This window comes from Primulina eburnea, chromosome 11, assembly GCF_022965805.1.
Source record: "Primulina eburnea isolate SZY01 chromosome 11, ASM2296580v1, whole genome shotgun sequence".
NCBI lineage: Eukaryota > Viridiplantae > Streptophyta > Magnoliopsida > Lamiales > Gesneriaceae > Primulina > Primulina eburnea.
Window position 1 is genome coordinate 19236740 of NC_133111.1, and position 6710 is coordinate 19243449.

At 40.1% G+C, this 6710-nt stretch overlaps 1 non-coding gene across 1 annotated transcript; it reads right to left on the minus strand.

The window, feature by feature from the left end:
• Positions 1 to 2140: 2140 nt before the first annotated feature.
• On the minus strand, positions 2141 to 2247 carry LOC140806440 (small nucleolar RNA R71). The gene has a single exon (XR_012112515.1). It is a non-coding gene; the product is annotated as a small nucleolar RNA R71 (small nucleolar RNA).
• Between the last annotated feature and the right edge of the window lie 4463 nt (positions 2248 to 6710).

Below are 6710 nucleotides of genomic sequence, written 5' to 3' on the forward strand. Positions count from 1 at the left end.
TCTCAGTCAAATCAACTCCAAAAATCATAACAATTACAGAAACAATCTGTTCTTTAATCTGACTTCAATTACACAATTTCTACTGATAGGACTCGTTTTTACGTGTTTTTAGTGTTGGTTTTGAGTCGCATTCATGCATCATATTAGTTTGTTTTAGTTAATTTAGCAATTATTTAGCATTATTTAGAATATGACTGATCTCGTGTATTTTTGTGGTCATTTGGTAGGAATTGAGCCAAAAAGTGGGTAGGAATTGAGCAGCTTATTCGAAGTACCTAGCTAGAGCGGTCAAAAGTGACCGCCCCAGCGAGCATTTTAGTCTTGCCGAGGAGTTTTATTCGAAGTCTCTCGCTAGGGCGGTCAAAAGTGACCGCCCCAGCGAAACCAAGGACATGGTCGAGAAACGTATTCGAAGTATCTCGCTAGGGCGGACACGTTTGACCGCCCTAGCGAGCGACGAGATCCAAGAAGATTTGTTTCCAAGTTTGTGGACTCTATCAGATACCTAGACCTAATACACGAGATTGGGGGGCGCCGTTTTTGGATCTATGATCATTATTTTCAGCATTTTTTCTTGGAGAAGAGGCTAGGAGCAAAGGAGATTTCGGAGACCTCGAGATTTCCACGCGTCGTGGTCGTCATCCGTCGTCATCTTTAGTATTTTTATTATTCAATTTTTATTTCTTAGATTGTTGTTGGTTTTTATTATGAATTTTAGTAGCTAAACTCTAGATTTGTTGGGATTTGAGGGGATCCTACTCCGCACTCGTTGTTGAACATTATTTAGCGACGTTTTTATGAGTGATTTGTTTATGCTTTTGTGCTTTCTTATTTCAATTGAAGTCTAGCTAACTTCCTTTGATTATTTCATGTTGTTGATGATTTCGATAGAATAATTGACAATATGATCGAATAGTATAGACCACGGATTTACAATTTTAGTAGATATACGGAATTGGATACGTGTCGATAGTGATAATTCACCCGGATGAAAGCTAGTGGATTTCATAGAACGTAATGCAATCGTGAACTGTTAAATAATTGAGGATAATTGATTACTGCATGTTTATGATTAGTATTAATATAGCTCGACAGAGTATATTAATTAGTCTAGGGAATTCCGTCGAATGCACGAGTAAAAGTCGAGTATAATTATTTGAACACGAGCGGTAGGTGAACTGATAATTTGCAACAAATTCGTTTCTCATTTGATTTTAATCCAATTTAATCATTGATTACTTTTTCTCGCACTTTAATTATTTTAGTTATTAAATTCACTTTAGTTTAATCACCAACTCAATCTATCGTTGCTAAAGAAATTTACTTGAAAATAAAGATATTGTAACGCAGTCCTTGTGGAACGATACTCGTATTCACTTACATTTATTAAAACTTGACTATCGTGCACTTGCGATATTTAAATCGAGCTTTCATCTATAAAACAAATTTTGGACTATTCACTGTGCAAGTTTTGCTCGAACAAGTTTTTGGCGCCGTTGCCGGGGACTGTTGATTCACGATTTTTTTATTTCTCATTTAAATTCTTTAGTATTACTTATTTTATTGCTATTTGATACTCTCCTTGTGTTGCAGATTTTTCTGGTGGTGCATGCGAAGATCACTCGAATTTAAGCTTGAGCCTTTTGACCCCGAGATTGAACGCACAGCTAGACGTCGAAGACAACAACAAAGACTCAAAGAACAGATGGAAAGACACGAGCAAGAACGTGGAGAGGAACAGCGTGACAATAGACAAGTTGAGATACCACGTCGCATTCCAATGTTGGATTATGCACAGCCGTCTCTTGATGGAGCACGTCCAAGCATCGTAAGACCAGTCATCCGAGCTAATCAGTTTGAGATCAAGCCAGCTATCATCCAGATGATTCAGAACACTGTTCAATTTGGGGGAAGTGCACTTGACGACCCTAATTCTCATATAGCTGACTTTCTTGAAATTTGTGATACTTTTAAGTTTAATGGCGTGTCTGATGATGCTGTTCGTTTGCGCTTATTTCCATTTTCACTGAAAGATAAAGCTAAGTCGTGGTAAAACTGTTTGCCTGTAGGGTCTATCACTACATGGGAGGATATGGCAAAGGCATTCCTGATCAAGTACTTTTCTCCGTCGAAGACTATGAAGCTTAGAGCCGACATTACTACGTTTGCTCAATATGAGAACGAGTCACTTTACGAGGCATGGGAGCGTTACAAGGACTTGTTGAGGAGATGTCCACACCATGAGCTACCGCTTGGGTTAGTTGTTCAAAATTTCTACTATGGTCTTATTACTACTAACCGTACTATGATAGATGCTGCTGCATGTGGTAACTTACTGAGAAAGACGGCTGAGGAAGGATATGAGTTATTGGAGGAGATGGCTGCGAGTAGCTATCATCCTCAGTCTGATAGGCAGAGACGAGGTGCTGGAGTTCATCAAGTTAATGATTTGTCTGCGATTTCAGCACAGTTAGAGGCTTTGAGTAGAAAGATTGATGGGATGAGCATGAGTGGGTCGGCTATGCGTCTGCAAGAAATTTTCTGTGATAAGTGTGGGGGTGAGCATGACGTGCAGGATTGCCAAGATGGCGATCCATTTTATGTGCCTGAGGGAGCACCGGTGAAACAAGTGGGATTCCAGAACCGTCCGAGAAATGACCCTTATTCGAATACATACAATCCGGGATGGAGGAATCACCCAAACTTTTCGTGGGGAGGCCAAAACACCCAAAATCGCCAACAAAGAGGTCCACCATATGGGATGCACCAAGGATTCAAACCAGAGCCGCCTTGGGAGGAGAAGTCCAATTTAGAGCAAATGATGACTAAATTTATTTCTGCAACAGAGACGAGATTTCAGAATCAAGATGCATCCATAAAGGGGTTAGAGAATCAGATTGGACAATTGGCAAAGTTGATTTCTAATAGGGAGCAAGGAGCTTTGCCAAGCAACACGGAAACTAACCCAAGAGAGCATGTGAAGGCTGTGGAATTGCGGAGTGGAAAAGCACTCGAGTCTCATGAGGAAAAGACCAAGCATGGCCAGGATGAGGTGGAAAATCGAGGAGGTAAGTCTTCTAACTCTACATTTACACCTATTGCACAAAACAAAATTGTTATCCCTCCACCTTTCCCTGCCGCATTGAAGAAAGCTAAATTAGATGCACAATTTGGTAAATTTCTTGAGATATTTAAGAAATTGCATATTAACATTCCTTTTGCTGATGCTTTATTGAATATGCCAAGTTATGCAAAATTCTTGAAAGATATCTTAGCAAATAAGCGGAAGCTAGAAGATCACATGATGGTGAATTTGACTGAAAATTGCTCCGCTTTAGTTCAAAACAAGATGCCTCCTAAGCAAAAAGATCCAGGGAGTTTCTCTATACCTTGCATTATTGGTGACATTAATTTTCATAGAGCTCTATGTGATCTGGGTGCGAGTATTAATCTGATGCCTTTTTCTGTGTTTAGGAGACTGGGCTTAGGTGAACCCAAGCCAACTAGGATGTCGCTGCAGCTGGCTGACAGATCTGTCAAGTATCCACGTGGGATTATCGAAGATGTTTTGGTGAAAGTGGATAAGTTCATTTTCCCTGCAGATTTTGTGATACTTGACATGGAGGAAGATGTAGAGATGCCTTTGATCCTAGGAAGACCGTTTCTGGCTACAGGGAAAGCACTAATTGATGTTGAAGAGGGGAAGTTGAGACTGAGAGTTGGAGAAGAAGAAATTATTTTTGATGTTTTCAATACTCTCAAGCACACAATGCACAACGATAGTTGCTTTCGTATTGATGTCTTGGATTCTCTTGTTTGTGATTTTGTGCAGGATGGATTGAAAGAACCATTGGAGGCCACTCTCACTACTGAAAAGCAGGAGGACGAGCTAGACGAGGAAAAGATGGAGATGGTAGCTCATCTGAATGCCATTCCACCTTGGAGAAAGCAAGTGAGGCTTAGACTAGAGGAATTGGGAGACAGAAAAGATTTTTATACCTCAGAGGTCAAGCCTAGAGGAGCCACCTACTTTGGAGCTCAAACCACTACCTCCACATCTCAAGTACGTATACTTAGGAGAAAATAATAAATTACCTGTTATTATTTCCTCTTCTTTGACAGATGACATGGAGAGTAAACTCTTGGGAGTCCTCAAGGAGCATAAAGGCGCATTCGCTTGGAAGGTTGCGGACATCAAAGGGATAAGTCCTTCAATTTGCATGCACAAAATTCTGATGGAAGATCAATACTCACCTCTAGCACAACCACAAAGGAGACTCAATCCAAAGATGCAAGAGGTAGTAAAAGCTGAAACGATTAAACTTATGGATGCAGGTATTATCTATCCTATCTCTGATAGTGCATGGGTAAGTCCTGTACAATATGTGCCAAAAAAGGGTGGGATTACTGTTATTACTAATGAAAAAAATGAGTTGATTCCCACTAGAATTGTTACGGGTTGGCGTGTGTGCATAGATTATAGGAAATTAAATGATGCAACCCGTAAAGATCACTTTCCCTTGCCATTTATCGATCAAATGATTGAACGTTTAGCAGGTCATGAATTTTATTGCTTTCTAGATGGATATTCGGGATACAATCAAATCACAATTGCACCTGAGGACCAAGAGAAAACTACTTTCACTTGCCCTTATGGTACTTTTGCGTTTAGGCGTATGCCCTTTGGTTTGTGCAATGCACCTGCAACGTTTCAGAGATGCATGACTGCATCTTTCATGACATGATTGGAAATGGCCTTGAAATTTTTATGGATGATTTCTCTATTTTTGGCTCCTCATTTAATGAATGTTTAGAGAACTTGAATTTGGTATTAATTAGATGTGAAGAGAGAAATTTGGTGTTGAATTGGGAGAAGTGTCATTTTATGGTTCAAGAGGGAATTGTTTTAGGACACAAGGTATTAGAGAATGGAATGGAGGTTGACAAGGCCAAGGTGGAAGTAATAAAAAACCTACCACCACGGGCATCAGTGAAAGGAGTCAGGAGTTTCCTAGGGCATGCTGGTTTCTATAGGCGGTTCATTAAAGATTTTTCAAAAATTGCTAAACCGTTATCCTCTTTGTTGATGAAAGATGTGGAATTTAATTTTGATTCTACTTGTCTGCAGGCATTCGAGATACTCAAGGAAAGCTTGGTGACAGCACCTGTTCTGACTGCCCCTGATTGGGAGTTACCGTTTGAGGTGATGTGCGATGCTAGTGATACAGCTGTGGGTGCGGTGCTGGGTCAAAGAAAGAACAAGGTATTTCATACCATCTACTATGCAAGTAAGACTTTAAATGATGCTCAATTGAATTACGCTAATACTGAAAAGGAATTACTTGCTATAGTATTTGCTTTCGATAAATTTCATGCATACCTTGTTCTGTCTAAAGTAACGGTGTATACGGATCATTCTGCCCTAAAATACTTGCTTGCTAAGAAAGATGCGAAACCTAGATTGATTCGGTGGATCTTACTATTGCAAGAATTTGATCTCGAAATTCGAGATAAAAAGGGGTGGAAAATGTAGTTGCTGATCATCTGTCTAGGCTTGAGCATGTTAGAGTTAAGTGCGTCGATGATGATATAGATGACTGGTTTCCTGATGAACAATTACTTGAGATAAATGCATACCCGTGGTATGCCGATTTTGCTAACTTTCTTGTCACTGGCACACCTCCACCTAATTTATCGTTTCACCAAAGAAAGAAATTCTTTTCAGACGTGAAATACTATTTTTGGGAGGAACCGTTTTTGTTTAAGATCTGTGCAGACTCCATGATAAGAAGATGTGTGGCGGAAGAGGAAACCAATCAAATTCTGAATCATTGTCATGACCGTGAGGTAGGTGGTCACTTTGTACCCATACGGACGACATCTAAGGTACTTGCATGTGGCTTCTATTGGCCAACTCTTTTTAAGGATGCTCGTTTGCATGTTCTCAATTGTGATAGATGCCAACGCACAGGTAATATTTCCAACCGTCATGAGATGCCTTTAACTAATATTGTTGAGTGTGAAATATTTGATGTGTGGGGTATTGATTTTATGGGTCCGTTTCCTGTGTCTTTTGCAAAGAAATTTATTTTGGTGGCAGTGGAGTATGTATCGAAATGGGTGGAGGCGGAGGCTTGTGCCACTAATGATGCACAAGTGGTGTTAAAATTTTTGAAGAAACGTATTTTTAATCGATTTGGTACACCACGTGCAATCATAAGTGATGGTGGCACCCATTTTTGCAACAAAATTTTTGATAAACTGCTGGGCAAATATGGTGTCACCCACAAAGTTTCCACTCCATACCATCCCCAAACGAGTGGACAAGTTGAATTGTCCAATCGGGAAATTGAGAGGATTTTGGAGAAGACGGTCAATGTGAATAGGAAGGACTGGTCCGTTCGGTTAGATGATGCTTTGTGGGCTTATCGTACTGCATTTAAAACACCTATATGCACTACACCGTATAGGTTACTTTTTGGTAAAGCATGTCATCTACCAGTAGAATTAGAGCATAGAGCATATTGGGCGACCAAAGCACTAAACTTTGATTTTGCTCTTGCAGGTGAAAAACGGTTGCTGCAGTCGAATCAGTTAGATGAATTCCGAGGAAGAGCTTATGATCTTGCACTGTCCTACAAGGAACGCACCAAACGAGCCCATGATAAGCACATTGTAAGAAGGGAATTCAAAGTGGGTGAAGCGGTGTT